This window comes from Amblyomma mixtum, chromosome 3 (genome assembly GCF_055824585.1).
Source record: "Amblyomma mixtum isolate Tamu chromosome 3, ASM5582458v1, whole genome shotgun sequence".
Lineage (NCBI taxonomy): Eukaryota > Metazoa > Arthropoda > Arachnida > Ixodida > Ixodidae > Amblyomma > Amblyomma mixtum.
In genome coordinates this window covers 345,812,891-345,840,147 of record NC_143014.1, presented here as the reverse complement: position 1 = coordinate 345,840,147, position 27,257 = coordinate 345,812,891, and the positions used below count along the sequence as shown (strand labels likewise).

The following is a 27,257-nucleotide window of genomic DNA, read 5'->3' as shown; positions in this document are numbered from 1 at the left end:
TACTTTCGTGCATACCCTTGTTGTAGCATTTAATTCCCAACACATTAAATTACAATACCCAAAACTTTCAGTTGATTCCATGCGGCAGATATCTTTAAAACGATTTTCGTTTCCTTTGAGAACTGACTGCTTGTCTGGCAACCTCTGATTGCTGAGGACACATGGGCCTACCCACTCCGCGTCTGCTGTGTGTTGTTGGATGCATTGAGATGCTTGCATGAAAGCCAAACACAGAGATTACTCGAAACAACGGGCAATGCTATTTATACATTCTGTGCAGATATGTCAATTGCACTATCATTGTCGCAGCAAGGTCGGAGAACGCGCACAATGACTTGCCACCAGTCGTTGAGAACGCTAATTACACAACCAAATAGATAAATCAGGTTACTGGCAGAACGGATCTTAGCGAGAGCCACACAAACAGTGTGGAGATCTCTGAAAGTGCTGTGATAGAGCCTGCATGAAGAAACGTATGGGCATAACACACCTTTCAAAAACTAAACGTCACTTTTGCCCGACTTTGCAGTTTTGGCTGCAATAAGGACATTGCAGTTGTTACAAACCTCGGATACAATGAACAGGATCTCCATGACTATCACGCTTTCTGTAAATGAGCGCGACTGTATTTGGCTGAAGCAAAGTTTGATTGCCTAGGTGTTACTCAAAGCAAAGAAAAAAAAAGCACTAGCACTTTTCAGAGAAGAGACTTTTTTCGGTGTAAGTGCCGGTTTCGCCTCTGTTCTGCCAAGAGACCGGCACTTATTTGAAAGCACGCCAGTCACGCTGCGGCTCTTCAGCTCATCAGGTGTCCAATACACCAGCACCGCGGCAGAACATTGAGTCTGTTGGTGCTCTCAGGAGCATCTGCCAGGCACCAGGCTCCATCCAGAGCCCACTGCCTGCATAGACCTGCAGCAAACGTGGAGAATTTCGCATTTGTACACATTAACAGCAATGAATCAAGGGATTTTAAATATTTCATAACTTAAAACAAACAGCTGAAAAACATAAAATTATGTAGGCATGAATGCACTCTTTTACAGCGAGCAGTGTCCAAAATCAGTAGATTTTTTATTTCTAGCCTTATAATTCGAAAAAAAAGAAATTGCTTGCGTGCAACATGAAATATATAGCACAATCTTCTGACAGTTCTAGCTTCTCTTCATTCCGAGTCAAATACCGCCAAAAGTTGAAATAATGTTCTCTGCCCCAATTCAAACAAACTTCAGAAATGAGAATAAATTTCACATACCAACAACTAGGCATACCTGACAGAACAAGGCAGCCTCCTCATGATCAAAAAATTATTTGTGTACTAAGAATTTCCTCAGGACAAGAATAACTGCAGACCCATTATGGCATCGTCAGGTAATGAAGTACAAAAATGACAAATTAGAAATGCTGACCTGTGCCTTACATGATATTGTCTGAAACCGCACATCTATGCTTTGCACACTACCCTTTTCGGCACACTTACTGGGACTAGTATAAGTTTCTACTGTAAGCTAGCATCATCCTCTAAACTGTACCCATTTCACTATGTACCAGCCCCAATTTAATTAAGAATCATTCACTCACTCTACTATGGTATTTGATACACTATATGACTTAAGAACACGCACAATCACCTTTCCATCATCCCTAGCAGAACCTATCACAGTGTCCTGCCCACCAGGCAGCTGGAGCTGGCAGTCCGCGGCGCTCTCCATCTCCTCGGCTGAGCATACTTTTTTGACAAGAAAAGGAAGTACACAAATATCAATGCACCTCAGCAGCACATATAAGCAAAAAGCAAACTGAGTTCAGTTTGACATTGTGGGCTATCAAGTAAATGAAAAAAAATTAAGTATTTTGCTCTCAAGGTAACAGTGAAAGCTTTGCACAGTAGAACCTCGCTGCTGAGTTGATGGGTGCTGCATTTTCCTGGCTGCTACACATTGTAGTGGTCTAGATCCGGCATGATGATAATAGGGTTCCATGCATTATAAACCCTGCTGTTCGTTGCAATGTAACTTCGGCCACATTCCTACACAGTAATACTTGTGAAATAACACCCCATGCCAGCCTAAATGAGAAACGGTGGCGGTCATATGTTTACTTCTAAAGCGGCTTTACTTGGCCTGGAATGTCTAGCACCACTGTGTTAGGCAGACGGCATTCAGACAGGCTGTGCCATCATCATCAACAGTGGTTGCACTTTTTTGAAGCAGTAGCTTCACTGCTACAGGTGCACGGCTGAGATCGCCATGTACGCAACATGACCTTCAAGTCTGCCACAAATAAAATAAACAAACAAATAAACCTCACAATCAGTGGGATTCAAACTCAGGTCCATTGGGCGAGAGCCAGGTGCGCTAACCACTAAGCTTCAGACCCACGGTGTGACAATTCAATAAAACTGGAGATATACAGGGTGTCCCAGCTAAAAGTAACCAAGCTTGTTAAAAAGAGGATGATCCCTAGCCGAGTGAGACCAACTGAGGGTTGTTGATAGTCGCGTGTCCTAGTCTGCAGTATTTTTTTATTATGCAAACGTGATTAATTAGCAAAGACTAATTAGCTAGCTTTTTAATTATTGCTTTCAGGAAGAAATTGTCAATGCAGGAGTTGTAGATCCCATAGAAAAATAATCGTTTGCCTTGTTTGCAGCTAAGTACCACTGATAAAACTTCTTTTATCTGACTTAAAAGAAAGCCCGCGAAATACAAAAAGAACCACGTGATAGGGAAGCAGTTACAGCGCTCCCAAACGAGCGATCAAGCAACGACATCCGCTTATGTTTGCAACGCTGTCCCGTACAGCTTTTGGCGTCTTGAGGAGGTGGCGAGATATGCACCAGGAACTGCTTATGCGTCATGGAAAGTGAGCGGGTGCTGCTTTTCAAGGAAGTGAAGCGCGGCTCGCATGGAGCGCTTTTTCACGCGTAACCTCGCCTCGAGTGATAGGAATGTGGCCGTGCCGCTAACTTGCACCGTCACGCGCTGAAGAAACTTTCGCCCTAGCGCCGATGCGAGAGTTAATTACGTATATCTCGCAACCATCACAAAACGCCGAACCCCGTTCGGGACAACGTTGCAAAGATAAGCGAATGTCTTTGCTTGGCTGGTCGTCTGGAAGCGCTGAAACTGCTTCCCTATCACGTGGCTCTTTTTGTATTTCGCGGGCTTTCTTTTAAGTCAAATAAAAGAAGCTGTATCAGTGGTACTTGCCTGCAAACACGGCAAACGGTTATTTTTCTAAGGGATCTACAACTCCTGCATTGACACTTTCTTCCTGTAGGCAATAATTAAAAAGTTAGCTAATTAGTCTCTAATTAATCATGTTTGCATAATAAAAAAAATACTACAGACTAGGACACGCGACTGGCAACAACCCTCAGTTGGTCTCACTCGGCTAGGGATCATCCTCTTTTTTACAAGCTTCGTTACTTTTAGCTGCGACACCCTGTATATGTGCTTCTTGTATACTAACTGCTAGGTTACACAGCCGCTCATGCAATATCATGGTAATTTGTGATTCGAGCGATTCATGATTGATCAGTGACAGGCGATTTCGAGAGGAGTTTGAAGAGAAATAACAAGAGGAAGACGAAGAATACAAAGAGGAAGATTAGCGCTCCACACGTAGAAAATCTAACACCACGGGTATAGGAAAAAATCAGCTGTGGTTTAGCTTCGGTTAAACCTGGTGAGAAGCAGTAGTTTCACGTAGCTACGTGCGGCAAAGTCCAAAGAAACAACAATCTTTCAACAAGCCGAGAAACTAGAAACAAATAAAGCTTTGCAAAGCGCAGCCACATGAAGCTACCGCTTCTCGCCATGTTTAATCAGAGCTAAACCACAGCTAATTTTTTCTTCACCTATCCTTGTTTCTTTGTAATTGTGCTGCTAGTGTTAGTGTGGCTGGCGCGATTGATTTTGTCCTTCCGCACCTCATCACATCTTTTGTGACTTCTGGATGCACACAGCAGTGGCAACAAAGAGGACGAGGGCTAGCCTCCGCTGGAACCAACCATTATGTTGGCTGTAGCGGCATTAGACATTCTCAGAAAGTATGTTTGCAACGATCGCAACAGCCACATAGCCCCGTAAATTCTGGAGAAATGAGTAGTCCTCACCGGACGGAAGAAAATGCAGCAGACAATGCTGCATGATTTTTTCAAGTGCCAGCACTGCAATAAATGTGTTTAGTTCTTCATTCCTGTCATTTTTAAATTTGTCCTACTTCCTGCCTCTAATGTTTCCTCGCTCTTGCATTTTTTTTGTAGCAAGAGCTATTGGTCGCAAAGTAGCATTTTCACTGCGGCGGTGGTCACGCCGTGGTCACACCGCTTCTTGCGCCGTTGCCTAGCAACCGTTGCCAGATGGAGCCACACCATCTGGTGCAACGTCAGAGGAGGAGGAGAGCCAGAGATAGCAGCAGGCACAGCAAGAGACCTCCCAAGTCTACGTACGCATTCACTGGACACCCAGACATCACGCACAAGGGACCGGGAACAGGACTGCCCACGAGGCTGCTGGCGCGCAGCTAGAGGAAGACCGTCGGCATTGCCTTAACGTGAGCCGACCATCTCGGACCACCCTTATTGTTCTCCCATCCCACTCATAATACCTGACTCTATCATCACACGCCTTTAACAAGAGCAGAAGGGTTTGTCGTGGGACTTTGTCCCAGACATTACTCCATCCATTCCTTCTGGACTTTCTCGCCCGGCCCAAGTTCTCGCTCACAAGGTGCGAGCCGGTGCAGCGTACACCCCGGACATCCCGAGTCGATGGCACCGAACCAGGATCGGCTGCCCCGATTGCCCTGCTGACTCTGTTGATTTCCACCACCTGATCTGGACCTGTCCTGACACTTAGAGCCTCTGCGCCTGCTACACCTCTGCCTACCACATCCAGACATACGATGACTGGACGGCCCCCAGTACCGACGCCAAGCGCAAGCTCAGTGCCCTGCTAGACTTCATGTCAGAGACCGACACCCTCACCTTCACCTAGCCAACCCACTTCCCCCTTGGGCCTCAGGTCATCCTTTTGATTAAAGATTTATGAATGAATGAGCAGCGGCCTGTATAAGAGGGCGGTTCGTTGAAGCTGTTGTGGCCAGAGATGGAGAGCGAGTCGGAGAGGCTGAAACAAACCAAGCTTAGCTGTTGGAACGAAACAAGGCAAAGGCGACGAGACCGGGGAAGAACGTGCAGAACGTCTGAATAAGCGACGCCGTGAAGATGCAACTCGACGAGTTCGCCTAGCCTCTGAAGGTCCATTACCTCTCGCTACGTATGTCTGGCATAGCTGAGCTAAGCCACAGCCAATTTTTTTTAGTCCCGTGAGGAGTACATCAGCAGGGTTATGCTGTATTAAAACTTGTAGAAACATTAAAACTATGAGAAACACATCTCAGTGAAGAGTTGATCGGCTGCTACACTAACAGTAGTAAAGCTTTTTGACGGGCTAGTTGGTACATATTCATATTTGAAAGGGTGTGCGCTAAAAAAGACGTACACAGGAAAAAGATAGAGATGACAGGAAAGAAGCGCAACTTCCAACTTTAATGACGACAAAAGAAGCCAGGCGCACATATATATCCGCTGATAAACAGATATGAGCTGCGTGATGGAGCGTGACCCCATCAACCAAACATCAGACAGCGCAAAAAATGCATATCTAAGTGACATTAAAAGAAACCCAAGAAAGTGAACATATCAAACACCTGCCGAGGTAAGGTAAAAAAGTGGGATTCGTATCGGCTGACAACAATGCATAACAACATGAGAAAACAGAGCTGTATGAAAGATGACACTGAAAAAGAGGATAACACCATAAAAAAGGCTAACAACATGACGAAATTTTTAACAAAGAACAAGTGAAAGATGGAGATAAAAACCGTGTAAAGGGTGGTAAATACAGGCACATTGGAACATCTAAAAGGGCAATAAAACATAGAGAGGCGAACGCGTTAATAGTCTAGATGTACCCATCCAGAAAGGCAAGTCCATTTCTAGAGAGGTTAATGGAAGGCGTGCTAACGCACTTGTCTTTCCTGAGGTGAATAAAAAAGGCCTCAATTACTTCTCTTTCTGTCTTGTCCTGAGCTTTAGCTAGAAACTTGGTTTCATTAAACTTGGGGTAGCAGTTCTGGCAACTGCTGCAGTGTAACGGAAGGTTACCTCCAGACCTGTTCTTCATGGTGACGTTGTGCCTGCGGGCGCGCTCATTGAAACATTCCCGGTTTGACCCACATACACTTTGCCGCACGTCAAGGGAATCTCGTACACAACATTGGCAGTGCATTGTGTGTACACGGTTTGATGCTTGATATTACAGGCCTTCTTAACACGCTTCCTGGTCACCATCGGACATAATTTCGCCAGTTTGCAAGGAGCCGAAAAAACCAGCCTAACCCCGTGACGAGACGCAACTTTCTTTAAATTGTGTGAAAGACCATGCAGGTAAGGTATAACCTGCACAGGTTTCCGTTCTGTTTGATGTTTAGCATGCTCCGAGGCGGTCAAAGGAGCTGAGACCGGATGCCTCGAAATAATCTTTTCAAGTAAAACGCATAAGCCTGCTTGTCCACTACGTGTCATTGTGTCTGAAAGGGATACGTGGCAAAAAGTTGTGGGTGACTTCCTTCGGTGCCAACAGGACAGAATAGCTGGCGCTGACCCTTACCGCGTTCGAAGCTCAAAGGAAGTGGTGCAGGTACTGGAGGGAGGCAAGGTATCGGCCACAACTGGTTTTTCAATTGACGTTGAGGACTTATTTTGCTCTGTGCCTCACGACGGGTTGTTGGATGCTGTTCGTGAACATTTGGAAGAATTTGGCGAAGTCAGGTTTCAAAATTCTGCCGGTGTCACAACTGAAAAATTTCTGGACCTACTATTGTTTTATTTGGATTCCACTGTTATTTGCTTCCAGGATGAGTTTTACTTGCAAAAAGCCGGAATTTGTATAGGTTCCTCAGTCGCACCGGTCTTATGCGAAATTTTTCTGGCGCCATTTGACCGGCGCCTTGAAGCTAGCTTGAAGGACACAGGGATAACACGTATTTTCAGATACGTCGACGATTATCTTGTCCTTAACGCACCTTCATACTGTGCTGCTGATACACTTGTAGTCCAAATTCTCACTACCTTCTGTTCTTCATCGAGGGGTCTAAAATTCACGCATGAACGAGCAGATCATGATCGACTCCAGTTTCTTGACTTACAGCTTATTTTTACAAATGATCATGTGTGTTGGTCTTATCAGCCGCGCTCAAAGAAGTCACTTTTGCCCTATGATAGTGCCCACTCCAAGCTGGTAAAGCTTGGCATAGAATCTCTTTGCATGAAATCTGCATTAGAAAAATCCTGCGGCCACAAGATAGGTGAAAGTTTCCAGTGCCAGATCGACCGAATTTCTGCTGCAGGTTACCCTGCAAATCCGGTCACCAACATGTCTGAAAACCTTTTGCAAAAAATTAAAAACTCGGAGCATGCTAAACATCAAACAGAATGGAAACCTGTGCAGGTTATACCATACCTGCATGGTCTTTCACACAATTTAAAGAAAGTTGCGTCTCGTCACGGGGTTAGGCTGGCTTTTTCGGCTCCTTGCAAACTGGCGAAATTATGTCCGATGGTGACCAGGAAGCGTGTTAAGAAGGCCTGTAATATCAAGCATCAAACCGTGTACACACAATGCACTGCCAATGTTGTGTACGAGATTCCCTTGACGTGCGGCAAAGTGTATGTGGGTCAAACCGGGAAATGTTTCAATGAGCGCGCCCGCAGGCACAACGTCACCATGAAGAACAGGTCTGGAGGTAACCTTCCGTTACACTGCAGCAGTTGCCAGAACTGCTACCCCAAGTTTAATGAAACCAAGTTTCTAGCTAAGGCTCAGGACAAGACAGAAAGAGAAGTAATCGAGGCCTTTTTTATTCACCTCAGGAAAGACAAGTGCGTTAGCACGCCTTCTATTAACCTGTCTAGAAATGAACTTGCCTTTCTGGATGGGTACATCTAGACTATTAACCCGTTCGCCTCTCTATGTTTTAGTGTCCTTTTAGATGTTCCAATGTGCCTTTATTTACCACCCTTTACACGGTTTTTATCTCCATCTTTCACTTGTTCTTTGTTAAAAATTTCGTCATGTTGTTAGCCTTTTTTATGGTGTTATCCTCTTTTTCAGTGTCATCTTTCACACAGCTCTGTTTTCCCATGTTGTTATGCATTGTTGTCAGCCGATACGAATCCCACTTTTTTACCTTACCTCGGCAGGTGTTTAATATGTTCACTTACTTGGGTTTCTTTTAATGTCACTTAGATATGCATTTTTTCGCTGTCTTATGTTTGGTTGATGTGATCACGCTCCATCACGCAGCTCATATCTGTTTATCAGCGGATATATATGTGCGCCTGGCTTCTTTTGTCGTCATTAAAGTTGGAAGTTGCGCTTCTTTCCTGTCGTCTCTATCTTTTTCCTGTGTACGTCTTTTTTAGCGCACACCCTTTCAAACAACACTAACACTGATGGCTAAAAAGATAACTGGTGAAATAATGAGGGCTAAGTGACAAGTGACAACCGTGGCCGCAGTGGCTCAGTGGTTATGACGCTTGGCTGCTGACCCAAATGACGAGAGTTCGATCCAGCTGCGGCAATGGAATTTCGATGGAGGCGGAATGCTAGAGGCCCGTGTACTGTGCGATGTCAGTGCACGTTAAAGAACCTCAGCTGATCGAAATTTCCGGAGCCCTCCACTACCACGTCCCTCATAGCCCGAGTCGCTTTGGGACGTTGAACCCCCATAAACGAGCCTTAAAGACACAGCAGAACACTGCGGAGCGAGAGCAGTTCAGAAAAATCGCATATCCTGCCAAAAATGAAAGGGGCAGTACAGCAAGCCTCATAGGCAATGCAAAAAGAAAAAAAAAAGACGTCAGGTTCAATTAACTGCGCATTTGTTGAAGGACAGCAGGAACACTGTGCCAGAAAACTTTTCAACCTGTACACGGTACAACGCCTAACAACTTTGAATGTACCAGACGACCAGAATAATGCTAATATATTTTGTTAATTCACAAGAAAGGGGATGTCAATCAATTAAAAAGCTTTTAATTATTAGATAACTACGGGAAAGAAACATGAAGCTTAATGAAAAGGCTTGAAATGCAACTGAAGGCAGGACGGCAAGCTATCGAAAGGTATAGATGTAATCACACAGTACAGTAGGAGAGCGACACAAAGTAGAGATAAAAAGTACAGAAAGAAATGGGGCCTGGGAAGGGTATGGAACCAATTTCAAGAAAAGGTCAATGTAGCACATACAGTCAAAGTTAGGGGCACAGCAGAGATGGTGGAAGGATGAGACTAGAAGTTTCAGGGGATAAGGCGCCCTCAAGTGGCACAGGACAAGGTTAACAGGCACTCATTGGACAAATCCTTTGTTTGCAGTGAACATTTTCTTAGGCCGATTTGATTATGAAAAATAAAAAATGGCATGCATCACAAGAAGGTTCGCTCACCAAACTCGTCTGGCCCACTGCCACTCGCCCCATCGATGGATGTCATTGCTGGGGCCAGTTCTGTGAATTAGGTATAGTTAGAGTTCATGTCCTTACACCAAAATGCACATCAAAGGTACCGTAAAAACCCGCGTATAATACGAGGTTTCTTTCCCATAATTAGCGTCCTAAATTTCCGCCTCGTACTATTTGCGGATCCGAACAAAAATTTTCGAAGTTGCTCGATGTTTTGGTTTCGTTTTTGCGGCGTGGCTACGGCTTCGCTTCGCTATTGGCGCGTGGCTACGGCTTGGCTTCGTTACTCTTTTTTTTCCCATAATTAGCGTCCTAAATTTCCGCCTCCTACTATTTGCGGATCCGAACAAAAATTTTCGAAGTTGCTCGATGTTTTGGTTTCGTTTTTGCGGCGTGGCTATGGCTTTGCTCCGCTATTGGCGCGTGGCTACGGCTTGGCTTCGTTACTCTCGACAAACGACGTCACGACGTCGTTTCTTTGTTGATCCTTTGGGTGCGCCGGGGGGTCGCGGTGTGCCGTGCGCCTGTTGACAACGCACGTGCTAGCATGTAAGGCACGCTTCGTGAAGTGGATATTGTTTTAGAGAGCACGATGTCACGGTCTCGAAAACAGTACAAGGCTACTTTCAAGCGATTTTGGCTGCGGAGAACATCGGCAACGGTGCGGCCGGGAGGCAGTTTGGTGTCGTCGAAGGAAGCATTCGTGGATGGCCACAACAGAAAGAAGCCCTTTTCGCGTGCAGCGGAATGCGACAAAGCTTTCGCGGCCGTTTGATGGTTGTGTAAACAAACCGTTCAAGGACGCAGTCAGGCGGTGCTACGCAGAGTGGATGCGCTCAGGTGAGCCTGCAGTGACGCCAACCGGGCGGCTGAAGCGGGCTTAAGAAGTGCGGCATCTCGAACGCCCTCGATGGCACGGAAGATGAGTACATTTGGGATGATTTGTCTGACAAAGAAATGTTCGAAGAAAGCGCTACTGAAGAACAAAGTAATTGAAGTGAAGTGCGGGATGCGATTTGAATAAATGTCTTCTATGAGCTTGTGTTACTCGTATTATACGCGGGTGAAACTTTTTTTCCCATTTCGCGTCTCTAAATCTTAGCCCCGTATTATATTCGGGTTCGTATTATACGCGGGTTTTTACGGTATATTCACACAACGGATGAGGTCGCAAAAAGATCTCTAGCATCACCTCAAGTAAAGGCAGTGTCCGCATGTTGAAAGCATTCACACATGAGATGAAAACAGCAGATCTTGTCCTAATAGAAAAAAACGCCCTCCTCTTTCCATCTGCAGACACCAATTGGTTGGCGTCAATTCGTGACGTCAAGCCACATAATGCACAGTTCACCCTCTAGATTTGCAATTCAGTCCACCGTGTGAATTCACCTTAAGATGACTTCCAAGAGCACTTACTTTAAGCTCTAAGATATACATGCATGGTGACACCTACAACATGCAATTTGATGAAGTAGCTTAGCTAAGAAAAAAGGGATGAGCAGCACACATGTGAGCTACTCAGGAACAAGAACCAGAGCTAATGTTTTAAACAGTTACTAGGCACATTACCATAGCATTAAAATGCACACACACCTCTCAACTGGCATGTTAGAAATACAAAACACTTCAGTAAACTATCTACACAACAATAGCACACCTTGCAAACATACACCACCTGGACTTTGTGTTTCCCAAATATAAGACATTCATTTTGTGCACAAAATTGCAACAAATAAACAAAGTAGCAGTGCCACCTAACTGGCCATTTAGAAACAAGGAGCAGAGGTATTATGAACAGCAGAGTTAATTGTTGGCCTGGTTAGCATCACTGATTTAAGTTCATAGTTTTCCAGCCCTACGGAACACACACACATACATGAGCCGCCACGGCAGTTCAGTGGTTATGGTGCTCGGCTGCTGGCCTGTTAAGACACGGGTTCTATCCTGGCCGCGGTGGTTGAATTTCGATGGAGGCAAAATGCTACAGGCCCGTAAATGCAAACTGCATGCAGGAGATCTAAAGAATGAGGACAGGTTCCAAACTTGTCAAGCACTGCAGTGATTGTACAGAGATTTTCAAGTGTGAAGATCCTTAGCAGAAGCAAGCCACTTGTGAAGGGACAGAGACGCATCATATTAAAAAAGCTGGTTCACAATGTGCGAGCAATACTTCAGTTGTATCATATAACACAGAAATGATGTTTCTTTCATAGTTTTTATGATAAAGGTGTGATAAGTTTGTTTTTTTCCTGCTCCGCTGGTCTGAAGGCATTTAATCAGTGTCTGCGCCGTTAAATAACCAGTCGTCAGTGAGTGCTGTGTTTTATCCTTCTTCCCAACTTCAGTAAAACGGCAAGTTACATACTTGAAGAAAACACAGGTGCTGACTAGCAACTGAAGGTTTATTGAAAAGGAACACATAAAATATACTCTCTTCACAGCCAAGAGCGTGCATGAGCTGCGCGAACAACACTGATAAGCTATTAACTTCAGTCATGGTGGTCAAGATTCAACAGTTCACAGCCATGAACGGCCATCCGTCCTTGTTAATGATTGTGAACTATTGTATCCTGACCACCATGACTGAAGTTGACAGGTTATCAGTGTTGTTTGCGCAGCTCGTGCACTCTCTTGGTTGTGAAGAGAGTATATTTTATGCGTTCCTTTTCAATAAACCTTCAGTTGCTAGTCAGCACCTGTCTCATCTTCTCTCTTGTCCCTGTTGCTGCACTGATTTCTTCAAGTATCGTTCTTCCCTTCTTTGGTCATGCACCGTTGCACTGGAAAACTACAAATTTAAAGTACTCTCAACATTTGCCAGAACAATTTAGCACGTCTAAAATATGCTTATCTTCTGGTAGCCTCCAGCTGCTCACGATGATGGTCTCTTCTAATTCATGATGTGACAAGCAAAGCTGCATCCCTGCAAAAAAAAGAAAGAACCAAAAATTTCCTAATATAAGCATCTTGGTGGGCACACGTCTAATAACAAATCTTTTGCAATCCTCAATGAGCACAGACATTGGACAGCTCTGTAAAAAGAACTTATGTCCAGTCATTTGGCTCAAACCAAAATAGTGAGAAAAAAGTCCGCCCTTCCCTGGCAGCGCGAGCATATTTTAACAGCCTGAGCAACAAATTGTTCTGAAAGTGGCTAAAAAATGCATTCATTACATAAAAGACATCGACTATTTATGCCACCTAAAATTCCTCCAAAGCAAGCAAATAATGTACAAACAAAAATTCCCATTTCCGCACCTCATAGCAATGGCCAGTGCTGCTGTCTCGCTTGAATCCTGCCTTACAAGCGGACCTACTGGTGTCAGCCATGGGGACGGCCATTCAATTGCTTAAACCCACAAGGGCGTTTGTAGATGAAGGCGAAGCCGGCTGGAGGTGGTTGCACATCACTCCCTTTGTCTTCCCTCAATTGTGCCATGGCAGGTGGCCGACAAAGTAAACTGAGCGAAGAGGGCAGGCCCAGCCTATAGTCTTTTTCAGCCTCACTGCTGTGCACAATTTGAAAGGCATAGTTGCTAACGGCCGATTCTTAGTGGGCTACATAAGCTAGATCACAAACTGATGATGGGTGCAGGGGACAAGTAGATGCAGCTAGCACAGGAAAGGGCTAATTTGGGGAATATGGGAGAGGCTGTCGCCCTGCTGCGAGTATAGTCCGGCTGATGATGATGAAGGATGATTGAATTCCAATGAATATTTCACTTTTCTTAGCCTTGGTGCAAATCGCTGCACAGTCCCATAAATGTTGGTTATAAGAGTATACGTCTGATTAAGAATGAGAGGGCAAATACTACACTACTGGCATGATGCAGCAGCGTCAGTGTTAAGTGAAAGAATAAATTCTGGTTCCTTGCTTACAATGTCGCTGGATCTATGCTATCTTCCAGTAGAATGCATGAGAACTGGTGTAATGCCCTCGCACAAAGTGCAGACGTTAAGGAACATGCACAACTTGTTCTTCCAGAGAACGAAAAATTCCAAAGTAGTGGTAATGACCATCGCTCATCACTGCTGAATCACTATGCCTCTGCGTCTTTAGTAATTTTCTAGAATCCGTGGGTAACTCTGGATGGTATGGCTTCAGCATTTTAAGCAGGGAATGCAGGTGAGAAGCAGGCGATTGGCTATTAATTGCCCACACGCGCAAGTCGTGCTCTAGACATTGAGTAGCGGAACCAGACTCAGGTGTCATCCTATCTTCATAAACCACCAACTCCTCATTGTCAGAAATTCGCGACAACTCTTACGTTGCACTTTCTATGTCAGGGATGCTGCTAGCGGTGCTAAAATCTGACAAGTGAGAACTGCGGCTTTCAACTGCGTCCTCGACCGGCGCTGATAAAGAGGATAAAATAACATTATGCGATGAAAAGGCATCTTGAAACTGTTCTGCTCCTGTTGCGCACAATCTGCTGCCATGACCATTATCAAGACTGACAACTGCCAAACAGGGTAGCATTTCGTGATGCGTACCCGCAAAAGCCGGCTCTCACCATCGTGGGTACCCTTGACGAAAACAGTTTTCTAGTTCGTCGTGAACAGCCTCTGCTGTTCTTCGGCGTCGTTGCCGAAAGGACACCTCGATTAGCGAACACTTCATTCTCTTCATGATACAACGAATGTAGCACTTTATCAAACTATCACGCAGGGCATGGGTAACATATATACACTACTGGCTTTGTGCCAACCAACACAGGTCACAGCACAACAATGCAAGTCTAGAAATCACTCACCATTGAGGTCATCCTCTGGGCAAGCCTTTGTTGTTTCAGCTGAATTCCAGTGAAACCACAACGAAACACAGCAGCGCGGGCACGACGACCGCCAAAAAACTGTACTTGAAGAACAAAAAACGCGAAAATCTTGCCATGACTGCCGCTGAAACGCGGGTTCTCGGACCAGCGTGCGCCGCAGGATTGGCTCTCGGCGCGGCCGCGAGTAGCCGCGGTTTGGATTTGGATTTGTGATAGTGATCTCCATGACCATTAGACTGCGGGGCGTCAGTGAAACCAGAACTAAATTTCTTCGGCAGTTTTAATTTTGTCTGCCTGTTTAATTAAAAACAAAGTAATTCCACCTGTTTAAAAATATTTCAGATAGAAATATATTTTTCTACCTTAGTGTCACCATTTGCATACACACCACATGCAAACTTGCAATAGAAGTAAAAATTAATAAACAAATTAATACTCTAACGGTGAGGGGAAGTGATCTGGTACCGACTTTTCTATTTGGGCTTCAGAAATAGCCAGAGAGGGCAGACCTATAGCATGAATGTTATAGCAATGCCATCGTATGTGGTTCAACATTTATTCATCATTTGACAATATTGCTGCAATGTGAAAAGACCACTTCAGAGCAACGTTATCAGCATGTTGCTTGGTAACATTGCAGCAACATTATCTAATGTTCAAGAATGTTAGCGCAACATAGTACAACATTGGCAATGTTGTGGCAACGTTGCAGTTACATACTGTGCTACTAGGGATAGCAGCGAGGCTCTATGGTGAGGCAGCTATGACATATAATGTTCACCAGCTGCTGCACCTTTCTAAGGCTACGCGCATGTTTGGCCCATTATGGGGTGTGTCCACGGTTCCTTTTCAAGATGGGATTGGCCGTGCACTGCGGCTTGTGTCAGCAGCCAAGCTGGTGCCTATGCAGGTCGCTGAACGGTGCATAATGCAGCAGTGCTATCGAAGCTCAGAAAGAAATTTGGAGCTCCCAGCTCATTTGGCTTTTGCCAAGAAAAATATTGGCGCTTAGCACACAAACAGCTACCAGACATGTGCTCTAGGTGTGCCACACCCTGTTCCTTCATTTCCCGAGCAGCTAAAAATGATTTGCAATTCACACTTTGGCAGCATTCCTCAGATGTCTAGGTACTTTCGAGCACAAATTGGCAGCATTATTATACACAGTTCGGATTATTTGACTCCAAAAAAGACCAGCTCTTGTTATGTTAAAATGGTAGACGGCTCATATTGTTATGTACTTGGAACTTATGAGATTGCAGGCTGTATATATTTTCACTCCCAAAGGCTTCTTGTTTCACCACTTGTATTTGATGTCCTACATATCATGCAGTGTCAGCACCCACCGGCTGATCAGAATAATTGTTTGCACTCCCTTGATTATGTGTCTCTGCAATGTGTTTTCTTTAGTATTAATAATGTTTCATACTTGTGTGAAGTGCCCAACCAGAAGGAAAGAGATTGATCTGGTAGTGATGTATGATGTGCAGTTCATGAAGGTAGTTTCGGTGTATTTTTATTTTTGAATTCCTTTAAGGTAGCTCTTCAGTGTGTTTAACTTTTTTCAAACTTGTGGCCATGAAATTCATTGCAGTTAGCAGCAATTACACCAATCTTCAGATTGTGACGGGAGGTTGCTCCATATAGTCACATTGTCAAAAGTTCGTCGTCAGTTATAAATTCAGCACGGCCACAAGCGGCAGGCATTGTCTTCGACGACCGCCAAGCACGCTTGTTGCTACACCGCTGCCGAGTCGTTCAGTTCTTTGTGGGTGTGAAACAGCCCAACAGTGTTTCTTTGGAAGCCGTTTTGCTGTCTACCTGACTGCCAAACTGCAGCCGTCACAACTACGTGACAATATTACACTAATCTCAAAGTTTCTTTTATTCTTGGAACATTTATGCTTCAAAGTATTTAGTGCAAATAATGCAAGAGAGAACACATTGCCATGTATGCTGACAAAGTCTGTTGATGGGATTTATAAGACATAAGTAGAGGCCGGATTTTTAGGCACCAAGAAGGCATGTTTTAGGCGCCAAAAATAGGTGGTTAAGATGTGAGTTTAGGCACCTAAAAAGAAAAATAGGCACTATAAACTGCATCAAAATTGCACTTATCAGATCCGAACATCAGCACGCAATATCTGCCATAAAGTAAAAACAGACGGAATGATTTGAGATCTTAACCATTGTGTGCGAACCTTAGAAGCACTCTTTTTAAAGCTGTCATGAAGCTTTTCGTACAACACGCATGCTTCAGCAGAGCAAAAGAGATGGTTACAAAGCCTTTTAAAATGCGTTGGCATACCTGGAAACAAACAATTTGCTTGTCGTGCACAATAGTAAAACAAGAGGCCGTGCATTTAGCAATTGACGCAAATGTGACTTTAAAGCATCCGACATGTGTTCAGAGTCATCCTCATAGGAATTAAACTTATCTATTGCAGGCATGCACGGTGCTTTAACATTAATAAATGTGTCGCCATTTGTGTAAACTGCGTTTTATAGTTAGTGGCTCCAAGTGTCGGAAGTCACGCGGACTTAAAATGGTGCTTGCTATTAAAAGGGTCTGGAAACCATACGTACGAGATGCTAAATATGTAGCCGCTTAGTGCTGGTGATGCTTTATATGCCGAAAATAATTATATAGTTCAGCACAGACCTACGTACATCCACTGGGGATTCATAATAAATAAACACCGTTCATATAGTAATCACTGCTAAAGTCATGAAAGCAGTAGCACACAAGCAACGTCTCCATGTTGGTGGGCTCAAAATTGTGCCTCTTCTCATTGAGAACAAGCTTGTAAGCTGAAAAGGAACGCTCCACACCAACAGATGTTACAGGAGTGTGCTTGTAGGAAACCATTTCGATTGAAGGGTTGAGATAATATGACATAGGAGTGACGCCAAAAGAGTGATATTCATACAAGCATCAAACATTGTTTGAGTGCATGAATGTGTTCCGTATGCACGCACGACTGGCACGGCTCTCAGCTGTCCAGTGCGGCCTGCTCCAAGAAAACTGCCGCCAAAGGCTATTTGATTAGGATGACATGCAGATGAGGCACAAGGAATGATCATAAGGCAGATTACCAATATGGCAAATTTTATCCAGTTAAACATTATCCAGCCAGCTTATGGAACAATTTGCAGTCAACTCGAACCCATTGGGAAATATGTGGACGAAACTTACGTACTTCATGTACTTTCCAAAATGTAGCACCATCTGGTCAACTACTATTTTAACGGCCAGAGTTTACAAGCTGTAACTACAAAACGGCAGAAACAGAAAAAAGGTTATTTCGATATTTTTGGCTGATGTGGTTGACATTGTCTACACAGTCGGCGTTGGAGTAGTGTTCACCACACCCAAGTGACGAAGTCATTTAATGTTGCCATGTGTGGGTTCAACTCGAAACCGAAATGGATTCGAAAACAAAGAGAACCTGAAAACAAAACCACAACATATATCAGGGCCATTGTCTTCAAAATAGGGCATTTTTAGGCACCAACGTTGGAAATCGGCATTTATAGGCGCTGACGCCCAAAATAGGCATTTATAGGCACCATCAAATGTGTATTAAACATGTCGTGAACGCCTAATTCATGCTCATATGTAAAAATGGTGCGCCTATGATGCCTTGAAAAAAATAGGCATTTGCCTAAGATCTGGTCTCTAGACATAAGGATATACATGGCCTTGCAGGCTGATAGTATGATGCTTTGTCATCCTTGTTTTTTCATGTGTTTAAAATGTTTGCTGCTTTTAAGTGTAAAGAATAATGCACGTTCCTGTCCAACATTTATTACTCCCTCTGCTTTGTTGTTGTGGCCTAGTGTGTGTAATAAATCGTGTTTGTAGATCACATCACATCATTTTATTTTCCTTAAAGACCCTTTTCCAGGGTGTTACATAAGGGGTGGGGTTTACGAAATGCAGGAATCAACAGTGCTTGAAAATGATGATGTACATGTTATGGCAGCAATATTATGGGGAAGGCCGTTCCAGTCAGCTGCTGCACGAGAAAAAAATGAGTTGGCAAAAACAGTGGTACGGCCACGTGGACGCAAAACTTGGAAGAGAATGATCGACCGATGCGGTGGGACCTACATTGTGGAAGTGCGCAAATGTATGGTTCTTGTTTTAGTGGTGAATAAAAGAACTTGTGAAACAGGACAAGACTGGCTATGCGACGGCGACTAGAAAGATTAGCTAGACCTGACTACGATTTGAGGGATGATATGCTGACATCGTACTAGTATGAGGTGTGCATGAATCTGATAGCCCTGTTTTGAAAAGATTCGATAGCGTGTGTTAAATATTCTTGATAAGGGCTCCAGATGGGTGATGCGTATTCAAGTTTACTTCTAATGAATGAGATGTACGCTTGTAGTCTTACGTGTTGTGGGGCTTCCCGTAGGTGATGTTTTAAGAAACCTAGTGTTTTATTAGCAGATGATATCAGGTTAGTCACGTGCAAACGCCAAGATAAATCATTAGAAATGGTGACTCCTAAGTATTTATATGACTGGACGAGGTCAACTGGGGAATTGCAGACTGTGTATTTGAGAACAAGAGGATTTCGACGGCGGTGAAAGGACATGCACTTGCATTTGTTAGAGTTGAGCATCATAATCCACTGGGAGCACCAGTCTTGCACATGGCGCAGGTCTGCCTGAAGGGATTCTTGGTCAGAATGGTTAGTCACTGAGCGATAAATGACGCAATCATTGGCGAATAAGCGGATGTGACAAGAGACATGCTGGGGTAAATCATTAATGTATATGAGGAATAACAAAGGACCGAGAACAGAACCCTGTGGGACGCCAGAGGTTACTGGAAGCGGGTTGTAAAGTTGGTTATTAATGACGACGGACTGAGAGCGATGCGTGAGGAAAGCTTTAATCCATGCAATTATGTTCGGATGTATACTTCAACTAGGAGAGTTTAAGAAGCAAGCGTTGATGAGGTACTTTGTCGAATGCCTTTGCGAAATCTAAGAAAATGGAGTCAGTTTGCAGGTTAGTATCAAGGTTGGCGTGAATATCATGTAGAAAAATGGCTAGTTGAGTTTCGCAGGAGAACCCCTTGCGAAATCCATGCTGTGATGGATGGAAGAAATTATTTGAATCCAAATATTGCATGATTTGAGAGTAAATGACATGTTCCATGATTTTGCACTGTACACTTGTTAATGAAATGCGGCGATAATTAAGAGGTGAATCAGTACTACCTGATTTGTGGACGGGAACGACCTTCCCCACTTCCCAGTCGTCTGGAATGGTACCTTCGGAGACTGATTGCGAGAACAATCCTCAAAACCTCAAAGCCTCAAAACTGGCTGCACTTATTTTTGATGCAGCGTTACATGTTCCATGGGTATGTTCCGGGAACCAAAATTCTGTTACTGCTGTCAATTAAGTTGACGTATACCCTACAGTGATACGAAGAATTTTTACGCAAATGCCTTTCAAAGAAGGTCCTCCAGCCAGTGGAGCTGGCCAGTTGGTGTGATGTGATGGTTAATCCCCATTCACTTAGTGTGACATACAGGGGGCTGGGAATTAACTGCATAGAGATCATAAATCCAGCGTCAAGGAATATGTTCACTTGACATCGCGGTGCTAGGTGGGCGAGTTTAATGTTTTCAATGATACACATCGCCAGAGAGAGAGAGACTCTTTAATGAAATACAGAGAATTTAGCCGGTGTTTCAATATCGCTGGCATGCTACTCTGAGTATGGAGGGGAATTTGGGAGATAAAGACTGAAGGAGAGCCGCACATGAGTTGTGCGGCTTCTCATGACAACACAGATGCCTCGAGGGGACTTCAGTGTACTCACTGCACTTGGCTTCAACAGTCAATGCAAGTGCAGGGCGCTTTCCTGCTTGGTGAAAATTATTTAAACAGAAACGTCGCGCCATGGAAAAAAAAAATTTGCGCTGTCGTTCAGCGCGAGCAATTCGCTGCACGTCTTTGCCGCGCTTATAGCGCTGTGCGCTGCATTCAGTCACCTTAATCCCCGACTGAAAGGTGCGCTGGCGTATGAATTCCTCGTGACTACGAAAATCGGTGCGGGCGCGCGCCCCCGCGTAGAATATGGGAACTGGTTTCGTTGCCCGATCGAGGAAGCTCTGGACGATCGAGCATGCATGCAGCGTCTCCACCTTGCTGAAAGGATGATCGAGGATCGAGGGAAGGCTATGCATAGTAGAAAAAGTTAATTCCGACTGGCGCAGTTCCTGGCCGGTGTATGCCGCACACAAACATGCGTACGTGTACTGGCTATCAGATAGGCAGATCTGCCCTGATAGCGGGCGGGTTCACTGCACGCGGTGCGCAGCATATGCATAGCGGAAAGGTCGAACATAATCAGTTTTGAGTATGAAGTATGATCGACGTACGTACCGATACCACATTTGCTCTACTTTTTGCGCGCAACGCGCACAAACGCGTTAAGCTAGAATTAATTGTGCAGCACCTTTTAAAAATTCATTCGCCTCAATTGATGGTCCTCCCTAGATTAAAATTAACTGCGCAGCTAACACACATTTTTTTTTCACCTGGCCGTAGTTTATGCCGTGCGCCTGGAATCGTCTGCGCCGAGGACGAGTGAAGAAAAGTCAGCAAAGCCGAATAGCGGCCGGCCGTCTTTGCATGCTTCGCACGAAACGCAGAAGTACTTCAGTTATGCGAACCGCTTGGTTGGTACGCATCAGTTGTCAAGTTCACTACGAGACAACGTTTACCGTCCAATATTGATATATGATAAGTGTACAGTTTTGTCGAAAATGAGCCAGGATCGAGTGAAGCCGGCCGGATGATCCTTGAAAGCTAAGCATATGATCGAGAGCGCGAGCTCTACAGCGATTCATGGCCTCCGTGCAAAGAATTTTCAGGCACTATCGGAAGGGCGCGCAGCTCACATATACTTAATGCGTGCTTGCAAGAATCATGCAATTTGCACGAATATTGTATGTGTTTGAGCATACGTACGTGTGTTTCAGATATGTCCCCGCTAATTTCGTAAGCTGCTTTCTGGCCAAATAAATCTCCACCGGTGAGCGGTTGTGCTGGTACTACAAGGTGTGTGCTACACAAACCGATTAAAACGTACAGTTAAGCTTCTTGCCAGTATTATAACTTTCCCGAAGCAATTCGCAGCTATGCCGGTGACGGTCGAAGCTAACGTCGCCAGCAGACAGAGCAGCTGCATGCAGATTTCTGCAGGACCGTCAGAGTCACGCCGCTAAACAGAGCTGCTAATGGAGATGCCTTCAGCACCGTCAGAGTCGTGCCGGTACAAACAGACGTGCTGACGGAGATCCCTTCAGCACCTTCAGAGACGCGCCGGTGCAAACAGAGCTGCTGACGGAGATGCCTTCAGCACCGTCAGAGTCACGCCGGTACAAACAGAGGGGCTGACGGAGATGCCTTCAGCACCGTCAGAGCCGCGCCGGTGCAAACAGAGCTGCTAATGGAGATGCCTTCAGCCCCGTCGGAGTCGTGCCATTGCAAACAGAGCATCCATGCAGATTCCTTCAGGACCTTCAGGTGCATGTAGAGGTGACAGTCAAGAGTCCTGTTGGCTCCCTGAAGGAACTTGAAGGATTTTTTGACCGGGGGCTCATGGCGTCGGCGACAAGGAAACAAGTTTGGTCCGGCTCCACCGTATATGCGGCACGTCTGCAAACAAATAGGCGAACCGTGGCTCCGGCGCCATCCGAACAAATCTGCACTGAGTGGTGCACCGCGGGCAGGTAGCAAAGCTGAGCTCATGAGAAAGCGCCCAAATAAGGGCACGGGGCACGGGGCGAGTGGAAGCTGTCTCTTTTTATGCGAAGCATATTTCTAGAGGTAAACTACAGCCCTTCGCCGTGGTTACGCGCCGTGCACACCACGTGGTACAGTGACGTCACACCACGTGACACATGACATCACGACAGAGGAAGACGGAGGTCCACCTCGCGCCGCCGCTGTGCTTGCACGCCGTGCAGACCACGTGGTACAGTGACGTCACACCACGTGACATACCACGTGACACACGACGTCACGACAGAAGAAGACGAGGGTCCACCTCGCGCCGTCGCTGTGGTTGCACGCTGTGCACACCACGTGGTACAGTGACGTCACACCACGTGACATACCACGTGACACATGAAGTCACGACAGAGGAAGACGGGGTCCACCTCGCGCCGTCGCTGTGGTTGCACGCAGTGCAGACCACGTGGTACAGTGACGTCACACCACGTGACATACCACGTGACACATGGCGTCACGACAGATCGCCGTCACGCGCTGGGAGAGGGAGAACGATGCCATCGCACAGACGCCGGAATGTCCTCGAGCGGCATTCCCGCGCATTTCGAACGCGCGTTCACACTCGGTGTAGGTGAAACGCTCGCTCCACCGGGCAGGCAGACGCAGCTTCCGTGGCAATCCAGGCGCTCACCCAACGCGCGTCTCGGGGTTAGTCGGCGTTCCACTGTAGCCATGCCGTTGTCTTCCCCCACGACGAAGGCTTCTAGTGGTTGTATTAAAATGACCAAGTATTCAACCAAGGAAAGCAATGTATTACCAAGCCTAGCCACCAATATGCTTCGCATGTGCCTAGGCTTAACCTTAGCTAAGCCTCGGCCATTTTTTTCCCCTCTGTCTCCCTCAATGCCTTTCGCACAGTGCAGGGCAGCAAACCAAGCATCTTCTCCTGGCTATCGTCTACGACTCTCCATCTGCTCTCTCTCTTCGACACACACACACACACACTCACACACACACACACACACGCGCGCGCACGCGCACACACACATACACACACACATACACACACACAGATATGTACTACTTGTTTGCAATTGTGTTCCGTCGAAGTGCTGCCGCTACGTCTGGGATCATATTTCGCGAATTTGTGCTCAACAGCCCAATGCTATTTATGCACTCTTTATGCATGATTAGGTGATGTCTCTGTATCTCACGTCTCTGAACCCACTTCCTGCTGTCGCCTCTGTCGCTCTGCCGGGAGTCGAGCACGCGACTCCTTTCCTGACTCTTCGTCAGCCCCCGAGAAAGCCAGGCGGCTAATCGACTATAGGCTAGAGACCGATGCCAAATCATAATAGTGCTGATGCACAGCACATGCAATTTTGGTCAGTCGCTGCATTCGATTTTGTACCTGTTTGGGGAAGCACGCTTAGACGGCACGGGAAAATTACAAGTCGCCACCGACAACATCAGCCATGTTTCACAGGCTACTGAGTTCGGAGTTGCTGAGCGCGCCCGCGTTGTGAAGTTTCTACAGACGGCGGAGAACTTGAAGGCAATGGCGAATTGCATAGCGGGAACTGAATGCTCCGAAGGCGTGGTTGTGAAGTGCAATCGTCTGTGCTTTACGCATCAATACCTTGCCCGGCACCTCAGGGTACGCGCGCCTTCACAGAGTGAGGCTGTGCTGCCGAGGAAGCGGATGATTTCGTTCGTAAGGAGGAAAGAATATTCGTGATCGACGGAAGGGAAGGCTTTTCAAGCGCCTTTGCAGTTATGGCTCCCAGCTGGCTTCCAAACTGCAAACAGTGCTCGCTTTTGGACAGTACAATTGGCTACAAAGGGATAAAGCATTACAAAGCGCTGCGTAGAAGCAGCCTGCTTTTGGCCACTCGTCTGTGGGGTTGAGAAAACATTCATAAAACTTCCGAACGGCAGTTTTCTCACAGCACTCCCAAATGACCTACGCCAGTGTGCCATGGGTGGAGCCATGGAGCATGCCCTATACGCAAACGCTACGTCACTGGCCGCGACTGTTACCAGTCGGGAATGCGTTTCCTGTCGTTGTTCGGTGCTGCTTTCTTCAAGGAGCTCGCAAAAAAGTACTTCAGACGCGCAACATGACAAAATAGTCATGCAATTGACAGTGACATGACGTGTTACGGCCAATTTTCACCTTAATTTCGTCCCTCGTGCGCCCTTTCACGCCTACTTCAAAGGGTATAGTGGTTCTTTTGGAGCACTGTAGTTGGAGATGGTTTTCCTAAGGAGCTACTCGAAACATAAAACGCCGCGTGGCGGTTTTGAACCCGTCCCTTGTGTGGAGGAGGGGCTTCCACTCCACGGAGTGGAGGTGGAAGGTCGAGTCGAGCCGCCTTTGTGATTTCGGCGGTTACTTTCCAAGGACATCGCAACTACGCAGTGAAGGCTCCCCTGAAACGCGGATGTCTCGGTAGGTACTGACACTCGGTCCTAGCAGTGAGCAGATAAGGCTATCCAGTTACCAATAGCGGCCATAAAATTTACGTTCAAGTGACAAAGTAGCCGTGTGCTGACAGGGGATACAGAAATAGCTTTCCGGAAGGGGGTGGCATTTGGAGATTTTTAACTCGCCCTCACAAAGTGATGCAAAACTATCTATAGTACCATCGATAGTAATTTCGATAGTTCTATTGATTGTACCATCGATAGCACTCCCGATAGTTCTTTTGATAGTGCTATCGATAGCGGTATCAACACTACTTGCTTATATAGTACTACCGATTCTATAAAATCAACCACGCTTACCCACTGCACCCTAAACTTGGTTTCCTGAGTGGGTGGTATGGAGGTAACGGTATGAATAACTGACAGGACTCGCCCGTTTTCGCAGCCTACGCGTCACCGAGCGCTGCAGACATTCCCTACGTAAAGTTACTGGATAATGTGTTAGTGTCGTCAATGTCCTAGTTGCGAAGCATGTGTGCGAAAAACATTCCTGCAGCGGTTACGTCAGCAAGACGACGTCTGCATTGCACTATGGTGTCGTGTTAGCCAGCACAAATTGTGCTGTTTATTCTTTAATTAGATGCAGTTCCAGCTATAAAACCACGAGACCAGTCAGGTATCGCAAAGTTTTTGGCAATATCGCAGGTCAACAAATGCATAATATTGCCGCACTTAGTTTAGACATCACTCTACCGGCGCCCCCGTGCGGTCTGGTGCTGCCGAAGGGGCAACACTGAGCCGGCCGCGAGGCACAGTGGCCCTGGAGGGGACGGACAGCCGCCCAGCACGCTGCGACGGGGGCGGCAGCATGCTCCTGCGTGGAAGGGGTTGTCCCAAAGGCCTGCGTGGAATGGCACCTTGCCCCAGGGTCAAAGTGGTGTCCTCCGCCGTTGCTGCTTTAGACGGTGCCTTCCTCGGGACAGCTGCCGTGGGCGGAGGCGTGGGCATGGGCGCTACAGCGAAGGTAATCTCCGCATTGGGTACAGCCAAGCCCTCTTCATTGACGCACGAGTCCACCGGCACAGCCTCTTCACTGGTGGTCAAGGGCCGTGGTGGGGCAAATGCTGCTGCTGTCTGCTTCAACCAAGGACGGCTGTTCGGACGTGTCACGCTTGGTCTCACCCAGAAGTGGTGGAGAGCCAAGCAAGTCTGTCAGTGCTACCGGGTCCTTCAGCACTGCTTCCTGGTTTGTGATGGGCAGAGCGACACCAGCCTTGGCCCCTGCCAGCGGGGCCGGAGAGGCTAGTGTTATCAGCCAACTGTCCCCCTCAGTAACAGCGCTCCTGGGTTGCTCTGGAGACTGAAACAGGGCACAGCGGGGTACCGGGTCTGCATCCCCCTCCAACTCGGGGTCTGAGACCGAGAGGTCGACCAGTGTGATCGGGCGTGTGTCGACAAGGGGTGTGGTTGCCAGCTCCTGGAGGACTTGGGCGATGCGCCTCATCTCACGCTCCACCATCGACAGGCTCATGGGCGGCGACTGCACCAGGGACGCAGAGTCCCCATCACCATCAACGCTTGTGGACGGCCATGCCAAGTGTTCTTGCAACCGCACCTGTGTTGAGGAATGGCGGGTCGCCACTGGGGACTCCACAATCGGCAGCAGCAGAGGCGGTGCAGCACGGCTGGAAGATGCCGCACTGGACGCAGCCGGCCGAGGCAGGCCACCAGCCGCTCTGGTCTTGGGAGGTGGAAGGCGGGAGTGGCCCAGTTGAGGTGCCAAGGCTGCCTTTGGCTTTGGTTGTGGCGCTGGCTGTGAATTGGGCTTGGGTGCTTGCCTTGCCATCTGTGCTGTGAGTTGGCTGCCTGGTGTCTGCGCTTTCTGTGGTACGGCCAAAGATGTCCTTGGGCCAGCTGCAGCTGTCTTAGCCGGTGGCCTCAGCGATGTTCGTGAAGCAGCTGCTGTCGCGGGCACCACCGACAGCCTGGGTGCTGGGCCCCGCTTGGCAACGCCACTCGCCAGTGCACCATTTGCTGGCGCTTGGAGGCTCCTCCCGGAAGCTGCACCAACAGAGGGTCCTGCCACGGATTTCCGCAGGGAGGGCACCCTGGGGCCAGGTACGGCAGGTTCAGACAAAGCTGCTGTCTGCCGCTGGCTGGGCTGCTGCGGGGCGCTTGTGGGTGCAGACAGCCGTCCTTCTCGTTTGGCCCTGTTCACCCCAAAGGTGGTGACTGCTGCTGCCGAAGGGGCAGCCACGGGAATCGGTGGGACGGAGCGGTAGGGGCAGTAGCGTAGATCGCCGGCGGTGGTGGCGCCGGACTTCGTCCTCTTCTGCTCGTGCTAGGGCCTGCCGGCTGCGCTCTGCCCTGTGTGCTCGCCAGGTACTGTTCTGCCACTGATAGAACGTTCTACCGGCGTCCGTGACATTTTTGGTGCAGCTGCTGGGTACGATCTATGTACGATGAGGTGCCGGAACCTCCAGCGCTCCGTCACACCCCCTGGACACAACAAGCGCTCATAGCGTATACCAACTGCCAAAGTCGCACCTGGGTCGTTACGGCCAGAAGTAGTGCTGGAAGGAACAGCTCAAAACGCCATTTAAAAAACCCGATTGGACCGCTATCTACTCTTCCTAATTCCTAGAAGCCGGCTTTGCGAGATTCTGGAGCTTCGTAAACATGACGCCGCTGCCACGGCGTATCGTATCGCGTTACTCGACGGAAACGAAATGAGGCTCATGGCGTCGGCGACAAGG

At 47.0% G+C, this 27,257-nt stretch overlaps 1 long non-coding RNA gene and 1 pseudogene across 1 annotated transcript; both read right to left on the bottom strand.

The window, feature by feature from the left end:
- LOC149356239 (uncharacterized) overlaps positions 1-27,257 on the bottom strand; it is a 51,987-nt pseudogene that overhangs the window by 9,145 nt on the left and 15,585 nt on the right.
- Positions 777-9,782, bottom strand: LOC149356240 (uncharacterized). The gene is made up of 3 exons (XR_016291626.1): positions 9,518-9,782; positions 1,632-1,729; positions 777-912 (listed from the first exon to the last, which is right to left on the bottom strand). It is a non-coding gene; the product is annotated as an uncharacterized LOC149356240 (long non-coding RNA).